Here is a 21,806-nt window from a genome sequence, read left to right as displayed (position 1 = left end):
ACATATTGAAAAAATTTTAGTCTGTAGCTAATCTCAGCTTTCCCAGAGAAAATATAGCTTAATTGGAGTGACTGTGGTCACTCATAACAGCAAAGGGTCTCATTCTAAGCTCTTTTCTGTTATTCAGATCAGGAAAAAAAATGGGATTAGGAAAAATATTTCCCAGACTTTCCTCCTTTAGGAAGTCATCAAAAAGAGCTCAGGGTTATCCTTCCTCCAACTCATGAGCCCGAGAGATCTGTCTTTGATAAATACAGATAAATCGTTAATACACAACCACTTCCTTTGAAAATTATAATGTGCAAATACCCATATATGTTGAACAAATTATGTATTTCTATTTGAATTTTAATGTGTATTGAATTCTAAATTAATACAGTGTTCTAATTCAGTTTTAAGCCATGATAATTTTCTATACTGAGAAGAGAATTGTCATCAACTGCAGACTAGTCCCTGAGAAACCAGGCTTATCTCTTAAAAACAGATGTCAAGTCACTGTTGGCATACTCTCTCCCACTAGAGACAAACAATGCACCCACTTAGAGAAACAGCACTCACAGACAGGCAACAGAGTCAGGAAGATGAGGAGGAAAGGAGGAGGTGCTGTAAATGTTCATGTGTACACCTTTAAAGACACCATTTTCATCTATGTTACATTCACATCTTCCAGGGAATGTGACTTTAATGCTAAATCATCATGCTAATTTTAATTTATTGTTAAAGCCATATTTTCTTTCCCAAATTACCTTTATCTTCCCAACATTATAATAAATCACTTCCTATGTTTTTACATAGCCAATAATATCAGGATCCTGGGATCATGTAGAATTGCTATTAATTTATGTAAAGACTTGCTCTATCAGCATTCTCCAGCAGAGGAAAGAACACAGCCTGAAGATGAACAGAGCCAAACTACATATAGAGAAATATAGTCTATAGTGGAGTCACAGCCACATCTCTGGAGCTGTTCTGTGTTCTATATTTATCTAGCTTCAATATAGTTATGATTATGAAGCAGGTAAGGATAAAAATTGACAAGCAAGCTGGGACTCCAATTGCCCTGGGCTATGTATAAAAACAAACACATGCACAAGCACACACACAAACACACAGAAACACAGACACACACAAATACACATGTGGGGCTGTAGCTTGTGCATGGGCATGGGTACTGTTGGGCTGTGTTGTGGTTCTCATGTGTCTGCCATGGCTCAGGGAGCAGAAGTGTGGAAATATTACTGAGTTCTCTTCACATGGTGCTGGGTGGACACTAAGCTGCAGAGCTCTACCTGGTCATGGGGAGATATCAGTCTAAAGTCCTGTGAGTGCAGAGCTCCTGAGTGGGGATCCCTGGGCCAAAGCGGCTGACTCAGAGACCTGTTACTGGCCAGCAGCTGAGAGGGATGAGGGAGAGAACCTCGGGCAGCACCCTGCAGAGTCAGAGACTCTTGGTTATGGCACTCACTTGGCTGAGTCATCTAGCTTGTTTGAGTTGGTGGCCTTTTTTGTGGCAATGTAGTGAAGTTTTCTAGCAGGAGATCAAGCAGTAGCTTGGTAGTCAAATGCCTGCTACATGGTTTCTCAAGGCAAGGCCCAAAAGACACAAGGAAGTCCATGGTTTTAAAAGGTTTATTGTCATGGCAGAAAGTGGATGTGGTGGTACTCCCCCATTTCTCAGGGAGGGCCTGAGTTAAATAGAAGGGAGGAGGATCTGGGTAGGAATGCTTAATTGGCTACATTGTCTGGCCTTAAGATATCTCATTACTATGGAGATCTTTTGAGGCTCTGAATCCTGTGCTAAGCCCTCTACCTATGCTAGGTGACACAAACCTCTCTTTGGGAAAGGCTGTAGGGGCATTGCCCTGTGTGACTGAAGGGCATGAATCAATAAAGGTCTTCAGCTGCATGTCAGGAGCCTGAAGTCTGGGAGTGTAATGAAATGTATGCTGTTCGTCCCTTGAACATAGACCCCTGCTGGGTCTCCAGCCATTTCTAGTGAGTGCTTCACCAGAAACCAAGCTATCCTTTCACGGACACACACACACACACACACACACACACACACACACACACACACACACACACACAAATCTCTAGGGATACATTAGCAACCTAGAACTTTCACATGAATAGAGATACTAGTATCCTGTGTTGTCAGCCACAGATGTAAGTTTATCTCATTATAATCCCCTTGGTAGAACCTTATTTCTAATCAAACACATTCTGGAATGCATTCTGAAAGCCAGATAAATAGGTAGAAACAGCCTATACTATTTTTGAAGACATGTACAATGATAAATTATGTCCTCTAAGTGAACTCTAATAGGCAGTCCCCAATTTACCATCTTCTGACACTGTATAATTAGGCAGGAAAATAAGCTTGAACAAAGATAAATTATGGGAATGAATGTGTGCTGTAAGATTGTCAGTGAAAATAGGGAATCACCCATATTAAACCCTTAGTAACTATCACCCTTTCTTGAACCATTAAAAAAATCACTGAACAATAATCAGAGTCCAAGAATACCCTGACACATGTAGCATGCATTAAAACCTAACAGTGTATTCCATTCACTTTGAATAAGTTTTCTGTGCTAATTTATAACATATATGTACCTTTTTGTTGCTTTTTAATTTTCATTCAAAATAGACTTTTCCTACAATGTCTTCTGGCTATATTTTCTGTTGTATTAGTTTTTAATTAATCCAGTTGCAGGCTTCCTTCCTGCTTTAGACCATTTATGCTCCCAGACACAGAGAGAGCCTTTATATTTTAATATGCCTTAAGAAGCACAATGGCTGAGTAACTGCCTAACCTTCAGTTATTATAATCTACCTCCCACCAATAACTCCAAATTACTACTTACTAATTTCTGTATTCTGTCTTGGTTGCTCCTGACCAAACTGAGCAGGCCTCTGGGTAGAGTTCTCTTGGACCCTGAACATGCAGCTCTGCCTCTCCCTACAGCATGTTATTATCCTTCTATGGTGGCCTCCTTCTCCTTCCCTTTCCTCATTCTCTTCCTAGTCCCAAGACCAGGAAACCTAATACATGACTATTTCTCTCCTCCCTGTGTATTGGCTGCTGGCAGTTTTTTTTTCTCAATCAGAATTAACTTGAGGCAGGTTCCCAGAAGCTATGTGAAAACCTTCTATTTCAAACAGATTTGGGGTCCCAATTAACATTAGAATACAAACAGCAGCATTTTTGCTTCTCCCAAATCCTCTGATATCCTCCCCACCTCTCATACTGTCCAAATGCACACTCTTTTTTAGCATAGCTCCCTGTAAAAAATTGTCCTCTGTTTCCATGAGAAACCACATTCTGCTTCCCATCTGAACCATCTCTGTTCATTGAGAATCATATAATTAGTGATCCCTGGGTCAATTGTTCACAAAGTAGAGTGATTAAAATGTTTACTTTCTGAAGATTTTAAAAGTGTTTGTGTGCCTGCAAATGCTCAAAAACTGAAGAGACTTCTACTGGTGAGTATGAAGACAAAACTTCCATAAATTGTGCCCAACTTAAAGCAAATTGGACCAAAGCTTACATATCCTTATTACCTAAATAAAGTGTGATTGTTAGCATCCTCAAGACTTTTCAAAGTTGGGGACATTGAAGGTAATAGGAAAACATATAATCAGTAAATCTAAGGAAAAAAACTTGAAAATGCAGCTGATATTCAATATCTCCAGCTTGATTTCAAAGGATCATGACAGAAAGTGAAATGACCATCAAGGTGTGACATATTTCTAATGGTATGAATCTATGCAAATGAAATTTCTATATTTTACTTTTCTTTTTGTGAGACTCTGTACAGCTTCTTATAAATAAGATATTATAACACTCCTATATATAGGGACATGAAGAAATTGACTATAACCAATGTGAATGTGAACTTCAAGTCTCTGATACCTACTGTCACTGCTGTGGGAAGGATCTGAGGGCTTGTATTTCTCCACACTAAATAAGTAGTATCTTATCCTTTGGTTACCCAGTGATCGTCAGTCATCAAGATATAGACTGCAATTTAGGCACCTGTCCCATGATAATAATATTAGGCAAGCCTTCTTATAAGTGACACATTATTTTTCTCTGAATAATCTCATCATTTCACATATATCTATGGATAAATAATTTGGATACCATTGAAGTTTAAGCAGAAGTCCAAGAGTTAGATCATAGATGGGCCATAGTGGTTTTTGCTCTAAGACAATGAAGTGTACTAGAAAATGTTCTTCTGGAGCATTGTGATAAAAAGATGGTGAGAGTGGTGACAGAGTCACCAAGTTCTATTAATTTTGTCTTGTCTTATATTTAATAAAACTGTAGGATGTTCTGAGAATGCGACCTCATGAAGGCAATAAAGTTAGAGGTAGTCACCTGAAAGAGCCTAGGAACAGTATCAACCCGTCCATATAGTAGATGTGTTGTAGGTGAAGTCAAACATTTCAGATAATAAGACATGAGATAGTCTTCTCTGTTGAGTGTCTCATGTGTGAGGTATGGGTAGCACAAACAGAGACTGTAGTCCACCGTCAGCATTCCTGACCTTGGACCCATGTTACAATGAATATAATTCTGCCTCTATGTAGAGAAGAAATCCTGCCAATATAATTAGCATGTATATGACAGTGTTCTGTGCCACACTGTTATAAAACTATGAAATAAATTAACATTTTGATTGACTATGTATATTGGCAGGATTTCATTGCTTAATCAGAGCATGTATATATGGAGTCAGTATATGAAATATATTCATATTAGTGGATAGACTTAGGGCTACATGCAAACTTTTGTCACTACTGCACATTAATACATCTTTGCTATATCTCTGAATGGAAACACTATGACTACATACTTCAGATTTATACTGCTCATAAATATTTCAGACCAATCAGTTGCTTAACCTATCCACATACCTTTTCTGTCTGTCTTTATCATCATCTTCAGGCCATGTGTGGGTATCAGTCTTACTTACCCTGTAAAATCTCTATCTTCTATATGATGCCTGACTGCACGTGTAAAATTTTTATAATTCAACAACTCATGAAAACTCACACTAAGTCTGGACATTACTACTGCTATAACTACCCATGTATAGCTTCTACTTTTATTTCCTTGCATGATTTTTAACCACACAGCCTGAGTCCCTCTGTCCTAAATTTAGACTAACATACATGTACTCTCAATACTTAGAAAAGTTTAGGTGCCCACAGCATATGCAATATTGGGATCCATTGTACATTTAAGGACTCAAATAATTATTTCTGAGAGAATACTCACATACATTAAATTCAATAACTTGTGTTAAAAAAGAAACAGTCAGGTATCATAATTTGAAGACTTACAGGAACATTGGATATAGATATAATCACAGATGAATCTAGGAGGGGAGCTTATATGCATGGGAAGAGCAGAGAAAACCCATTTCATTTTCTGGCTTGATGGAACCAATTCTTGAGTAGCTGAGCTGTAATAAATAAGTGAAGCGATATTGTTAACCTTAAAAGATGTTAGATTCTGTCTTCCTTTACAAACTACACCTTTCAGTATTTTTCTACTACACTTCTGGAAATCACTGTGAGCAAGGGGCTGCAAGGTCATTCCTGGTGCCCGGTAAAAGGGGGATACATCTATATTAGATTTTCATATTCAAAGCTCAGGGAACATTAGGAAAAGCAAGTGAAAAGACCAATAATGCCACAGGATCAGGTATTTTGCTGTTAGGCTGTTTTCCCAAGTAACAACAAAACTATACCTATAACGTGTTGACAACATGCGTACTTAAATGCAAGTTGAACAAGGAGTACTATAAAGAACATGACAAACAGAATGGGTAGCAGCCCATGAGGCCTCACTTTTACAAAAAATACTATGGAGAAGCAGATAAAGATGGCAACAGAAGGGGTGTCCTGCCTTAGGTAAGAGGATACCAATGGATTGTCCAGGTTAAAAAGATCAGCCCTGAAAACATATATAAAGTAATGTTATATGAACTCAAAAAATTATTTATTAGTATGTGTGTATATGTTTGTGTGTGCGTACTTGTATGCAAATACATAAGTGTATACAAAAACAGCTAATGGAAAAATAGGCTATGAATTTAAAAGAGAACAGGGACAAATAATGGGGGCAACTTGGAATATGGACAGGTTAGGGAAAATATTGTAACTAAAATTCAAGCTCACAAACAAACATAGGAGGGAAACCAGAACATAGGGGGGAAACCAGAAGAAACTACAATAAAGTCTACACTATACTTTGAAAGGATAATGGAACCAATTATGTGCTGCCTCGAACACTAGGGTATCTGAAACACCCTAATCTGGAGGAAAATATCACAAGGAAATTTTACATAGAACATTATAGAAATAAAAATAAGATGCAACTCATAGAATACTGCTGTTGTTTGTTGTTCAAAGAGATGCATTCTCTACAAGTAAAACTGTATGGTATCTCAATTGGGGACATAAGAGGTCCACAGATCTGTAATGAGCTACTGGCCTGATGAATCCTGACACTGTGTCTACTGCTTACTGATTTGCATATACCCAAAGCACAGACTACTGACATGAGGATTTCTTGATAATCAGGACATATCCTGTGCTGGAGTCAGCCTCACACAGATCACACAGACATGAGTGTGACCACTCAGTTCCTTGTGTTGCTGCTCCTGTGGCTTACAGGTAAAAAAAACAGCACTGGAAATTTATTCAGCTTTGTGTAGTTAGTGTTGCTTGGTCTCAGTGAAAATGCTCTTGCAACAGAATTAATCCTATGGTGATTTCTGTTCAACTTTCCAATCTTAGATGTCAGATGTGACATCAAGATGACTCAGTCTCCAGCCTCACTGGCTGCATCTCTGGGAGAAACTGTCACCATCACCTGTCAAGCAAGTGAGAACATTTACAAGTATTTAGCATGGTATCAGCAAAAACCAGGCAAACCTCCTCAGCTCCTGGTCTATGGTTCAAATATCTTGGAAGATGGTGTGTCATCAAGGTACAGTGGCAGTGGATCTGGCACACAGTATTCTCTCAAGATCAACAGCTTGCAGCCTGAAGATGTTGCAAGTTATTATTGCCAAAGTGCTTTATATACCCCTTCCACGGTGATTCAAGCCATGACATAAACCACCCAGGGAAGCAGAAGTGAGAATGCTGGCTGGTATTTCCAGCCGCTCAGATGCTTCAAGTTTATCACTTTTCCAGGGCTTACAGGTCAATGGAATTTTCTGTATAGTAGTCAGATAAACTTTTCTATGTCATAAATCCCAGTACTTTTCACCAGGCTTAGTATCAAAATAAGGGAATGCTTTATATGAGTAATAAAAAAGTAAAAACAACAAGAAAAGCATGTTTATGTGAACACAGACACACAGATACACACACACACAGGTATAGTTATTTGGGTATAAAAATTTATCTATTTATAGGATTAATATATTGTGTAAGAAGTTTGTGGAAATAGTTTAATGATTAAGAACATGCAGAGGATCTGAATTCAAGATGTAAAACTCACTTGATATCTCGTTATTGATAACTCCAATTAAGGATTTTAAAATCATTCTTCCTGCCTATAAATAAGAGATATACTGCAAGTGTTGAGGCAGGTAAGCAAACAGCAAAGATGTGATGAAGAAAACTCAGTTTAAATTGACTTCTTCAACCTGGATCAACCTTGGAGAGTCTGATATCACACAGTGTACTCCCAAGAAATTTAAACATAGTATAGTTTGTGAAAAACATTTCTTGGTGTAATAAAATCCCTGGTACACAAAGAAGTGTTATTACATAGAAACTTTACCCAGGGTACATGTCATTTCTTACAAGAAGATGAGATTTAGAGGTAGATTACCTCTGTACTATCTTAAGAGGTAAAGGAAGGGGTCTGTGAATAGTTAAGTTAAATCGTCCAGAGCCCATATAATTACATTTCTCTTCCTAATAACTTATTGCTATCAGCATGGCATCAATTGTCCAAATCTACAACATCTGGCCCCTGAAAAGTAAAAGTCTGAAAGGTCAAAGGTCATGTGCCTCCTGGTCTATCTATTTGTGCCCCACCTCAGCATTTGATGGTCTGGGTGGTACCGCAACACCGGGTGATCAAGATATTTCATGTTTGTGGTCCAAATTCTGCATTTTATTATAAACCATGAATTCCTGTCCTATTGAACCTGGGCTTGTACTCTATTTTACACCAAACATGTCAAAGTAATAGAACAAAGAGAAAGGTGGCTTGTAATTAATAGTTTTGGAATGATCTGAAGAAAGTAGCTTGGGAACTTTTATGAAGTTCTGAGGTTGGGTTATTCTGTGTTTTTGATGGGAGATTAGCCATTAAAATATGTACTGACACTGTTGCTAAGCACACTTACATGCTTTCATAGAACAGATGATCATTGATGATAGTTTTTTCTGTTTTCAATTTAGAAAATTGTTTTCATGCAATATATTCTGATCACAGTTTTGTTAACTTAACTCCACCTGATACTTCTTGCTTCCACATTCTCTCAACTCTATATATACTTCTTTTACGGTCTCTATGGAAAACAAAGAGACAAAACAGAAAACAACAACATACAACAAAATGTAAAATAAATCAAAACGAACAGGCATACACAAAATACCCTAAAACACAGAAACAGATACCATAATTTATAGATAAAAGAGTAGTATGACAAATTGACTGAATGTATTATTGTCATTTATCTAAATGGAACATTGCTTTAAAAGCATTTATTGACACTGTAGTTAAGCAAATCATTAAGCTGTCACAGGACAAAATATTGATAATATTTGAAGAAAGTGTTCTTATTCATTGTTTCACCTGTCAGCACATTAGTGATATATGTTGTTACCAGCTAATGCCAGTGAAAGTTCCCAAGCTCCTGTACTATGATGTATCAAACAAGGGTGGGAGCCTATCAAGGTTCACTGGCAGTGTGTAAGAATCTGAGTGAATGTGAGAGATAATTCACAGTCAGCATCAATAGTGTTCTGTCTGAAGATTTTGCAAACAATTACTGTCACCAGTCTGAGGAGTTTCCTCCTACAATGTTACAGGTAATAACAAAAACCTTCTGAGGATCTAAAAGATGTAGTTAGGATGCCCAGAAATTCTTTTGTGTATCAAAATGGAGATTTTGATAGTATTTTTTTTAGATATTTTCAAGCTTTGAAATCAATTTTTGAGGTTTTATGTTGGAGCAGTTATTACATCTCTTGACCTTGTTAATTCTATGCATTGGCAGCAAAATATTCTCTCAGTTAGACATTATTTAAATTTATAAATACATGTTTAAATTTATAAATACACTTATAAGAACTACCTCCAATACCATCAAAATCATTTTGCAATTGCCCAAGACCATGACATTGTTTCATTTTATTAAAACTTGATGTCAGGCTCCTCTGAAGATTCCACAGTCTGAAGGCCTTCCAGAAGTTTAGAAGCATGCAGGTTAACACTTAAGGGACTCTTCCAAACAACTGAAGTAGCTGGAAACCCTGAGGAGCCCAGAGAACTTGGGACCTATCCCCTCCTTCAAATTCTACCACCATTTCCTCCTGAGTCTACCACCATAGAAGATTATCAGCATGCATACTCCTCTAAAGACCCAATAGTCTGAAGGCCTCCCAGGAGACCTGCAGCAACCTAGGGACAGAGGAGGTAGAATCCAGGCAGAGACATCCAGGCCACATAACAACAGAGATAATCAGATGTCTAGAGGCAAGTACAAAGCCATAAGCAACAGAAGCCAATATGCTTTGGCATCATCAGAATCTAGTTCTCCTACCATAGCAAGACTTGAATACATGAAAACAACTGAAAATCAGGATAATGATATAAAATCTCATGCAATAAAGATAATAGAGTCCTTTAAGTAAAAAATACAGGAAAACACAATCAAAAAGGTGAAGGAATTGAGCAAAGCAATCCAAGACCTAAAAGTAGAGGTAGAAACAAGAAAGAAAATGTAGCCAGGCGGTAGTGGCACACGCCTTTAATCCCAGCACCTGGGATTTCTGAGTTCGAGGCCAGCCTGGTCTACAGAGTGAGTTCCAGGACAGCCAGGACTAAACAGAGAAACCCTGTCTCAAAAAACGAAAACAAAAACAAAAACAAACCAAAAAAAACAAAACAAAACAAAACAACAAAAAAAAACAAAAAAAAAAACAAAAAAAAAAGAAAGAAAGAAAGAAAAAAAGAAAATGCAAATGGAGGCAACCCTGTAAATAGAAAAACCTGGGAAAGAGGTCAGGAAATATAGATGCAAGAATCACCAATAGAATCCAAGATACAGAAGAGAGAATCTCAGGCATAGATGATACCTTAGAAGATATTGACAAAACAGTCAAAGAAAATTTAAAACATAAAAAAAAAAAAAAAAAAATCCTAACCCAATCTACCCAGGAAACCCAGAACAAAATGAAAAAGAATAAATCTAAGAATAACAGGAATGAAAGAGAGTGAAGACTCTCAGCTCAATGGACCCAAAACATCGTCAACAAATTGATAGAAGAAATTTTCTTCACTGTAAAGAAAAAGATGGCCATGATATAGAAGTAGCCTATAAAAGACATAAGCCAACAAAGTGAATATATAAACAGAATTCAGCATTTTTTTTCATACAAGAAACACATCTTAATTACAAAGACAGATACTACTGTAGGAGGTGCTAAGGTGGGAGGAGTAAGGAGAAGAAGAGGAAGAGTAAGGAGAAGAGGAGGAAAAAGAAGAGGAGATAGGAGAGAGATGGGAGAGAAGGGAACATGGAGGTGGATGTTCACATGTCTCTAGCAGTCAAAGTTATTTGGTATATCTAGGTTGGGTATTGGGTTACACCTCTGATTGTATGGGCATTTTGTTATTGATCATTACTAAATATATAAAGCCTTTGGATTATCTAAACATTAGTGTCTCATTTGTACTAAGCCCACATGGATGGGAGGATAGTCTGGGCAATGCCCGGCCTTGCTGAGACATCATGGAAGACTGGCAGATCCTTCTCCCATGCTGGTGTCTCATGGTTGGCAGTGCTGGTGTTTCTGGCTGGCTGTTTCTAGCTGAGGCATGAACACATGGCCTCTGGCCATGGAACATAGCAGCTGAGGTAGGCAGAGCCACTGCAGCTTAGATAGTCAGCTTGACCAGTGGCCGTTTTTAAAGAACTACCCTCAACATACTACTTCAAAGTAAAAGCCTGAAAAAAAAGTCTTCAAAGAAAATGGTCAAAAGACACAAGCTGGATTTGGTATCCTAATGTCCAATTAAATAGACTTTCAACCAAAAGTTATTAAGCCAGATGGGGAGGGACACTTTATGTTCATCAAATGAAAAATCCATCAAGAAAAAGTCTAAGCTGGACAGTGGTGGTACATGCCTTTAATCCCAGCACTCAGGAGGCAGAGGCAGGCAGATTTCTGAGTTCGAGGCCAGCCTGATTTATAGATTGAGTTCCAGGACAGCCAGGGCTTCTCAGAGAAACCCTATCTCAAAAAAAAAAAAAAAGAAAAGAAAAGAAAAAAGAAAAGAAAAGAAAACATCTATGCTCCAAATGTAAAGGCATGCACATTCATAAAAGCTCATATTAAAGCTCAAAACACATTGAACCCCACACAATAATGTTGGGAATCTACAACACCCCATTCTCAATGGACAGGTCTTTGAAACAGAAACTAAACAAAGAAACAGTGAAACTAATAGAGGTTATGAAACAAATTGTTTTAACAGATGTCTATGGAGCATTTTACCCTAAACAAACAAAAAAATAGCTTTTTCTCAACACTCCATGGTACCTTCTTGAATTTTTACTACGTAATTGGTCACAAAGTAAGACTCAGCTGATACAAAAAGATTGAAATAATCCCATGCATTCTCTCAGATCACCACAGACTAAGGCTAGCCATCAATAACAACAACAAAATTACATACCATTGGAAACTGAACAACTCTTTACTCAATGACACCATATTCAGGGAAGAAATAAAGAAGGAAATTAAAGACTTCCTGGAAATCAATGAAAACAATAACACAGCACCCCAAACTTATTGGACACAATTAAAGCAGTGCTAAAAAGAAATATCATAGCACTAAGTGCCCTGGCAAAGAAACTGGAGAGATCATACACTAGCAACTTAACAGCACATCTGAAAGCCATAGAACAAAAATAAGTAAACACACCCAAGAGGAGTAGATGGTAGCAATAGTCAAAGTCAGGATCAAAATCAATCTAGTAGGAAGAAAGAAATCAATACAAAAAATTAACAAGCCAAAGGATGGTTTTCTCCAAAAATCAATGAAATAGATAAACTCCTAGTCAAACTAACTAAAGGAACCAGAGACAGTATCCAAATTAAGAAAATCTGAAATGAAAAGTGAGACATAACAACAGAAACCAAGGAAGTTCAAAAAAAATCATCTGATTCTAATACAAAAGACTGTACTCAACCAAACTACAAAATCTAGATGAAATCTATGATTTTCTAGACAGATAACATGTACCAAAGTTAAATCAAGAGCAGGTAAACTATTTAAACAGGCCCACATATCTTGAGAAAATAGAAGAAATCAATAGAAACCTCCCAACTCCCCCCCCCCCCCCGAAAAAAAAAATCCTCAGGGCAGATGGCTTTAGTCCAAAATTCTACCAGACTTTCAAAGAGGAGCTAATACCAACTATTCTATAACATATAAACAGAAGGAAGACTTATTAACTCATTAGATGAAAATACAATTACTCTGATATCTGAGCCACAAATACCCCAACCAAACAAAAACAAAAACAACAACAACAACAACAAAACAGGACCTCAAATCAATTTTGCTTATGAATATTGATGGAAAAATATTCAAAAAAAATCTCACAAACTGAATCCAAGAACACATCGAAACCATCATTCACCACAATCAAGTAAGCTTCATCCTAGAGATGCAAAGTTGGTTCAATATACCAAAATTCATTAACATAATCCACTACATAAACAAACTCAATAAAATTATACCACATGATCATTTCATTCGATACTGAAAAGGCCTTTGACACAATACAACACCTTTTAATGTTAAAAGTATTACAGAGATGATGCATTCCAGGCGCTGATCTAAACATAATAAAAGCAACATACAGCAAACCAACAGCCAATATTAAATTAAATGGAGAGATACTTGAAGCAATCTCACTAAAACCAGGGGCAAAACAAAAATATCCATTCTCCCTGAACCCTTTGAATATCGTACCCCAACTTCTAGCTAAAGCAATAGGACAACAAAAGGAGATCAAGGGGATACAAATTTGCAAAGAAGTCAAAGTATTAGTGTTTGGATATGATAGTATGCACCCATCAACACCCAGCAGAGCAACATTCTTAAAATTCATAAGCTCCCTATGTATTGTTAAAATATTCAGAGAGGTGTTAGAATTATGCCAAATACAATGCAGTGTCTTTAAAATTCTTCTTGGTTAAAATGACTACCACTGTAAATTTTAGAAATAACATGAATCCAATGGTATTTGGCATGACACTTGAGATGGCTCCTCACCCTTAAATTTTGAATCTCTTTCCAATAATTTGAATACACCTACCTAAAATGGACAATGTAACAATTTATGTTGTGTCTAAAATTTTTTCCTCTTTGCCATGGAGGAAAAAAATGATAAGGGAATTCTAAATGGAGCATGATACAAATCAAACTATGGTACAAATTATAGACTGTTGCTGTTGTTTGTTGTTCAAAGAGAAGCACATTCCCTATCAATAAACATGTATTGTGTCTCAATTAGACACAATAGACATAAGAGAGCCGCTGGCTTGTAATGAGTTACTGACCTGATGAGTCCTGCAGCTGTAACTACTGCTTACTGATTTGCATGTACACAAATGACAGATCACTGACATGAGAATTTCTTCATAGTCAGGTTTTACTCTGGGCTAGAGTCATCCTCACACATATCACACAGACATGAGTGTGCCCACTCAGCTCCTGGCTTTGCTGCTGCTGTGGCTTACAGGTAAGGAAGACAGCACTGGGAATTTATTTAGCTTTGTGTAGTCAGTGCTGCTTAGTCTCATTGGAAATCCTTTTGTGAGAGACTTAATCCTGTGGGTGTTTGTTTTCAATTTTTCAATCTTAGATGCCAGATGTGATATCCAGATGACCCAGTCTCCAGCCTCCCTGTCTGCATCTGTGGGAGAAAGTGTTTCCATCACATGTCTAGCAAGTGAGGACATTGATAGTAATTTAGCATGGTATCAGCAGAAACCAGGGAAATCTCCTCAGCTCCTGATCTATAATGCAAACAGCTTGGAGGATGGAGTGCCATCAAGGTTCAGTGGCAGTGGATCTGGCACACAGTATTCTCTGAAGATCAACAGAATGCAGCCTGAAGATGTTGCAACTTATTTCTGTGAGCAGAGTTATGACTATCCTCCCACAGTGATTTAAGCCATGACATAAACCACCCAGGGAAGCAGAAGTGAGAGCACAGGCTGCCCCAACTGCTCTTCAAGTCTCCAGCTGCTCAATTGCTGAGAGTGTTTCTCATTGCTAGGGCTTATATGTCAATGTTATATTCTAATACAGAGATCAGAGAAACTTATCTATGTCCTAAACCCCTGCCAATTTACTCAGGCCTAGTATCAAAACAAGAGAATGCTTCTCATAACTCATAAAAAGGCAACAACAACAAAACTATTCCTGAGTAGCAGAGTTTTACAACAGGTAGGATTCATTCAACAAGTTTTTCAACACCAACATCCAGACAAACACAGTTGGAGTTATTTTCCAAGAAATTATTCATTTATTTATATGATTAATATCCTGAGGAAGGAGTCTAGAGAGATGATTTAATGATTAAGAATACTGGTTGTTCTTCCATAGGATCTGGATCTGAGTCCAAACTTTCACTTGATTTCTAGCTCTGATAACTCCAATTCAAGGAAAATTATAACCACATTTTCTATCTTTAAGTTTTCGGGCCTGACTTGAGGTCTAATCTCCATTCCACCTTCACCCTTCAGTCACAGGTGGGCATGGTAAACAGGCCCCAGGCCCTAAAGAGATTTATATACTAATGAGGTACCTAAAGGCCAGAGGGTGGAGCTGATTAAGCATTCCTCCCCAGCCCCTCCCCCTATTCCCCTCCCTATTGAACTCAGGTCCGCCCTGAGTTTTAGGGGGTGTGCATCCAGATCCATCCACCATCTGACATGCCAATAAACTGGTTTTGGAAACCCAAGGACTTCCTCATGTGTTGGGGCCACACTGTAAGGAACCATGGAGAGGCCTTTAATGAGCAGCCAACATCCAGCTGGAGGAACCCAGGGCATTCCCAGCCAACTACCCACAGCATGGCCTGAGGAACCCTGTGGTTCTCCAGCCATTTTTTACCTACATTAAGTGAGAAAAATTCTGCCAGTGTTCAGGCAGGAAAGTACACTACCAAGAGGTGAGGGAGAAAACTCAGTTTAACTTGAATTCTGCAACCTGGATCAGACTTGGGAAGTCTGGCCTCAGGCAGTGTATTCCCAAAAAATGTAAACATATTATAGTTTGGGAAAAAAAAGTTTTCTCATATAATTCAATCCCTGGTCAATGAAGAAGTATAATTATGTAGAAAGTTATCTAGAGTACATGTCATTTCTCCCAAGAAGATGAAAGTTAGAGACAGGTTATCTGTATGTACTTTCTTAAGAGTCAAATGAAGGGTTTGGCATGTTTATAGTCATACAGATATGGATGCCATTTCTGCTATTGGTCACATGGTTGTTAGTGTTTGGGAGAGACTCTGGCTATAGAGATAATGTAAAAGTTAGACAAAATATCTCTTCTATTTTTCTCTCCCTGGGAGATCCATGATTCCCACTCTAGTTTATTGCTCTAACTCTTACTTCACAGAGTCTATGAATCATACTGTAAGGCTCTGGAAGCCCCCAAAGGGGACCCCACTCGAGTCACAGGATGGCTCGCACCCAAAGGACACACGAAAGACCAACTTGCTGTAAGAACACGAGGTAGTTTAATGGCGGAACATTCCAGGCCAACACGTGTCTCAATGTAGGAGACAGGGGCATTGATCTCGTGGCTCCGGGGTTTAGGGTTAATATAAGCTCAGGGTGGGGAAAAGGAGAAACTTTCGAGAGGGTGCACATGATTGGTTGTTTTCCAATTTTTGAACATCTGGCCAAACCGGTCCATGGGGGTGGGGAGCAGTTCCTGCAGGCGGATGTTTATCTCTTATCTTCATTTCTGGGATGACTCAGTAGCCCATTGTCCTGTAACTCTGCATTCTTTGTTTATGGATTAACTGGTTGACAAACCAGAGGGGCGACTTTAGCTACTCAAGCTAGGGAGAAAGACTCTATAAGGCCCTTTTATATATGTTTTTCATGGGACCCATAAAATTTTCTTTTAATACCATGGTAATCACTTATTTAATGGCTTACTTTTCTATTGCTGTGATAAGACATCATGGCCAAGGCAATTTATCAAAGAAAGATTTTAATTTGGGAGCTCTCAGGTCCAGAGGATTAGTCCATGACTAACATGGTGGGAAGTATGGTAGCAGGTAGTCAGGCATGGAACTGACCTATTAATTAACAGCTTAAATCTTTATCTGACAATAGGAGACACAGAGAGGCAGAGAGATAACTGGGAGTTGCTTAGGATTCTGAAACCTCAAACCCACCTCTGTGACAAACCTCCAGTAAGCAACACCTCCTAATTTTCCCAAATAATCCAAAGATTGAGAACCAAGCATGCAAATGTGTGAACCTTTGGGAAAAATTCTTACTCAAAGCACTATAAGTAAGATTTTGGTTATAGAACACTGTAGAGAAAGACTGAGTCACACAGAGTTGGGCAGGTATGAATAGAGATAGCTTAGTAACCTATGATCCTACTGGACTTGACTTGCAGACACATTCATTTACAAAAAAAAAAAAAAAACAAAAACAAACCACTTACCAACATATAAATTCACCAAACTACATGCATATCACTCTCACAAAACAAAATAAAACAAAACAAAAAGAATAAAAGCAACAACAACAAACAAACAAACAAAAGGAAGATACTGTATCCCATGGCTTCATAGTATCTTCTACATGGCCAAATGTACTCAGAATGATATAATGTAGTGGTAGTAGTTTTTCAACCCAGGCTATAATGACTTGTAGTGAACATTATTATTATTATTTTAAATGTAACTTTTTTAAAACTTATCCACTTTACATCCAAAACACTGACCCCCTCCTGGTCACTTCCTCTAACAATCCTTCTTCCATTTCTTCTCCTCTTTTTCTTTGTCAGGTGTGGAAAAAAATCACAGCATTGGACCAATGGCTCGGTTGCAGGAAAGTCCTCCATGTTGGTCACACAATAGCAGTCCACAATAGACACGAAAAGTCTGAGATTCCAAAGGTTTATTGTTCATGGTGAATGTAGATGGTATGTCCAACCCCGAAGTTCAAGCCAGGGAAGACCTGGCTTAAATAAGTAGGGGGAAAAAAGGAGGGACTGGGAAGGAATAACTTAATTTAGCTACATGCCCAGGCCTTTAGTTAACTCATGAATATGAAAAATCTATCAAGGCTGAGGCCTGTAGCCACACCCTCTAATTGTGTCCTATGTGACTGAATGGTGCAGGTTAAATGGAGATGTAGACTGCATGTAGGAGCCTGGATTCTGAGGGCATGGGTGAATGCCTGCCATGTCTCCCTTGGGAGACTCAGGGTTCCAGGCCCATGCCCACCCAAGAATCAAGACATCTTTCCATGGCCTGACATCCCACTCTCTTTTCTTTAATAAAAGGAGGGGCATCTCTGTGTCATCTGTAGTTTGCAAGGTGCAGGTTAATGGATATGTAGACCACATGCCAGGAGTCTGGAATCTGAGGGTGTGGTGAGATATGTGCTATCCCTACCCAGGGTTCACCTGTTGCTTCTCCAGCTATCTCAAACCTAGTGCTCTAGAGTGAGACCAAATCATCCCTTCACAGTTATACATCCCACTCTCTATTAGTGAAAATTTTGGATGAGGAAGTCATTCATAAGAAAACATTATACAGGCTGGAATGTGAAGCATAACTAAGCCATAGGGTAAAGAGAATTGAGGTTTGGGTTTGGAAGGCAAGGAATCATTGAAACAATTAAATACAGGTTGTACAGTTTGACGGCATTAACATCTGATGAATCTAGATAGACATTGTTTTCCTTACTAACATGTAACTTCAGCTATGTGACGTTGGCAAAAGAGCTCATTTGCAGCTGGAAGGTCTGGGTCTGTCTTCTGTCTCAGCATGTGTTTCTGCATCTTAGAAAATGTCTCTGGGTTTTTGAATGTGTTTCTGAAGTCTGGCATGTGTCTCTGAGTCTCAGTGTGTCTCTGGAGTTTTCAGTTAGACGAGTTGGCTGGGAGAAGGGAGCTTGGCAGGTTCCAAGAGGTGGCACTGTCTCTCTTGGATCTGTGGGTATAATCACTGGGAAGCAGCATTCATCGTGGAGAGATGTCTACAAAGGCTGATCATTAAGCATTAAGCATTAAGCATTAAGTCACTTGGGAGCAAGCATATCATGGTCTGTCATTAAGATCCTGGAAAGGTAAAGGTATTTGAGGAAATTCTAGTCCTAGAAGATACCTTTGAGTCTGTTGTTGTATGGAAGAGGGAGGAAAACATCATGTTACTTATGTATCTGGGATAGGCAGCAACAGTTTGTCTGTGAAAAAAAAATTAGTTGTTAATTGAGGATTGAAAATAATGATCAGAATGTTGATTTAACATGTGGAAGTAGATTAGTTTACTTTTGAACCTTGAAAAAATCTTTAAAAGTTGAAAAATATGTTGGACATATATAAACAAAAACAAGAAAATGTTTAGTTGAAAAGCACTGAAGACCCCCAAACTCAGGAGACCCTTCCTCAAGTCTCAGGAAATCATGACCACCCAAGAATCACAAGAAACCATACCTGGATGCAATCAGTAGAGGTTTATTGAGGAGTTGGCTAACCAAGGTCAAAACTGCTAGTCCACGCAGGAACAGAATTTGGACAAAAGGTCAGCAAGCTGAGGGGTTTCTTTTATAGGGAAAGGGAGGAATTTTCACGCGGTTACACATGATTGGTTTTATGTTCGTGTAGTTATACATGATTGGTTGCTTTACAAAGTTTGAACACCAACAGGTTGTAACACTGGAAAGACCAAGGTGGCGGGAGGGGGGGGGTAACCAAGAACAGTGGAACATTTCAGAGGAACCTACCCTAAACGATCATTACCAGCTATTTCAGGTAAAATATTTTTCACTTCTTCCAGCTATAGCCCCACCTAGATGGCTTACATCTTTCTCCGTGGTCAGGAATGTGTCTTCCTGCCTTGGGCTTTTCCCACCCACATGTGGGGTCTACTCCCTGAGGCTTGAGGAATGTAATCCAGTAAGTGTCCTCTGATTCAGGGATAATGTCCTCCACCCAGAATGTGTCCTGGGGCAGTGAAGGCCTGAAATCTTATTTTCAGTTCCGAGTTCTGGAACCTGCACTTTTTCTGCTCAGGTCTAAGGGCAAAGAAAAAGTCTACATATTTCATAAAATGGTCTTTATAATTTTTCACTCTACAGCACAAACATTGTTGTTTTAGGTGTTCCTGTTAGGGAGAAAAAAGGAATTAGTGGCAGGTGTAAAAGCAGTGGTGGAGGGGCTTGATCTGACATGTAGCCTCTGGGTGCTCTGGCAGAGAGGTCCTGTATTCCCACTTTGTTTTTCTTAGAAATCCTAAATGAGGAGGAGAAATAAGGCAAACTTTGAAGAAAAGCTTAGAGAAAGAGACATAGAGGTTTGATAGGAGAGTCAGAGTCAGAAGGAGTGAAAGACTGTATACAACTGAGCCATGGTGGGGAGACATGTTGAAGCTTGCTTGAGGCCAGAAGCTCCTGGGAAAAACTGGCAGGCAGTGCACAATTTCTCTAGGGTCAACCTGGAGTTTTTAGTTGTGCAAAAGAAACTGTCTAAGGAACACAGGCAGTCAAATAGCTGTAGCCTGCCGCAAATGATGGGGAAGCAGGTGAAGAAGCTGTCTAGCAGGGCACTGTGGACTAGAGTTCAGAGCTGGTACTCCTAAGAGAAGTTAGCAGGCAGCGAGAATGACTGACCCCTGAGGGAGGGGCAAAGCGTGGAGATTAGGGAGTTGCTGCCACCTTGCCTTTGAGCTGGAGAACCTGAGGGGGGGCAGAGGGAGAATTGCCTAGTCTTGTGAACTATGTTGGAGTTACTCACAGTTCCATGGAGAAATTTTTGTGGGCATGGGTGGAGGGCATTCTTGGAGCTGGCTTTGCATGATTCCTCTACCACCTGTAGAGAACAATGTAGGCCCATGTGCCACAGGAGTGGGTATCTTGTTCTGTTGGTCTGTGCCATCTTTTGGTTGGGGCAGATGTCTCAGGGAGGTGGGATCCACTGTAGAGGAGCAGAAGTGGGCACAAAAAGCTACTCAGCCTGATTTCAGTGGGGGTGGGCATAAGACTTTTGGTTGAGAATCTCTGCTTTGGGCCCCAGACACCATGGAGGAGGTGTGTAGTAAAACAGAGACTGTGGGGGCACGGGCATGTGCTGTGGCAAGCAAAATCCTGCTTGCCAAGAGTGGCCACCATCTGGGGGTCTCAAGATGCCTGGCAGAATGGAGGCAGTGAGCATGTAGTGTGCAGTGAGAGGGGTCAGGGAGAGCTCTGGTGCCATGCCTTGTGGGAAGTATACTTGCTTAGCAGACTCAGGAGGCCTGGTTCTTGTAGCTCCATGTTGGTTGCTCCATTATGTTGGAAAAAGTGCAAGAGCTAGAGAGCAGGTTTTGGGAAAGTCCTAGATGCTGGTCACATGATGGCAGTCCACAATAGACATGAAAAGTCTAAGTTTCCAAAGGTTTATTGTTCATAGCAAATGTAGATGGTGTGAGCACCTCCAGTTCAAGCCAGGAAGGAGCTAGCTTAAGTAGGGAGGGGGGAAAGAGGAGGGACTGGAAAGGAATAACTTAATTTAGCTACACCCCTACCCCCCCACCTTTAGTTAACTCATGAATATGGAAATCTCTTCAGGCTGAGGCCTGTAGCCACACCCTCTACCTGTGTCTTATGTTCTACCTACTGAATGTTGCAGGTTAAATGGAGATGTAGACTGCATGTAGGAGCCAGGATTCTGGGGGTGTGGCCAATCGCCTCCCATTTCTCCCTTGGAGTCTCAGGGTTCCAGGCCCATGTCCACCCAAGATCCAAGACATCTTTCCTTGACCTGACAGTCAGAGTGAGATCTCTGAGTATCACACTCATCTCACTTTGCACTTCAGGTTTCTGTGACGGCAGTCGCTTCCTCTCCAACTTAGGACAGACAAGGCAGCACAGCTAGTAGAACATATCCCACCTATAGGCTACAACTCTTGTGGTAACCACCATTTTAGCTGTTTGAGACCCACCTAAAGGCCATGCTGTGTGAGGCCACCCTGACAAATTCACCATAACAACCAAGGGAACAGAAAGGGTATTTAGAGACACAACCCACCCTGCTGGTCAGGTTGTTCCTGAATGCAGGGAATGAGTTAAAAAAAAAAAAAAAAAAAAAAAAAAAAAAAAAAAAAAAAAACAATTCAGAGAAAACCAGCAGAATGTACTTACTAGTAACAAGCTGTGTCCTTCACAGCCCTGGATAAACTTAACCCAGCAGAAGTAATTGCCTGAATGAGTATGGCCACTAAGTTTAAAGGCTAAGCAAAGTTAATTAGGTTTAAACAAGTTTTGCTGTTGCTAAAGTCTACCTATGC

The sequence above is a fragment of the Arvicanthis niloticus genome, chromosome 9, assembly GCF_011762505.2.
Source record: "Arvicanthis niloticus isolate mArvNil1 chromosome 9, mArvNil1.pat.X, whole genome shotgun sequence".
In the NCBI taxonomy this organism is placed as follows: domain Eukaryota; kingdom Metazoa; phylum Chordata; class Mammalia; order Rodentia; family Muridae; genus Arvicanthis; species Arvicanthis niloticus.
The sequence above is the reverse complement of the archived record's forward strand: the minus strand, read 5'-3'. Positions refer to the sequence as shown.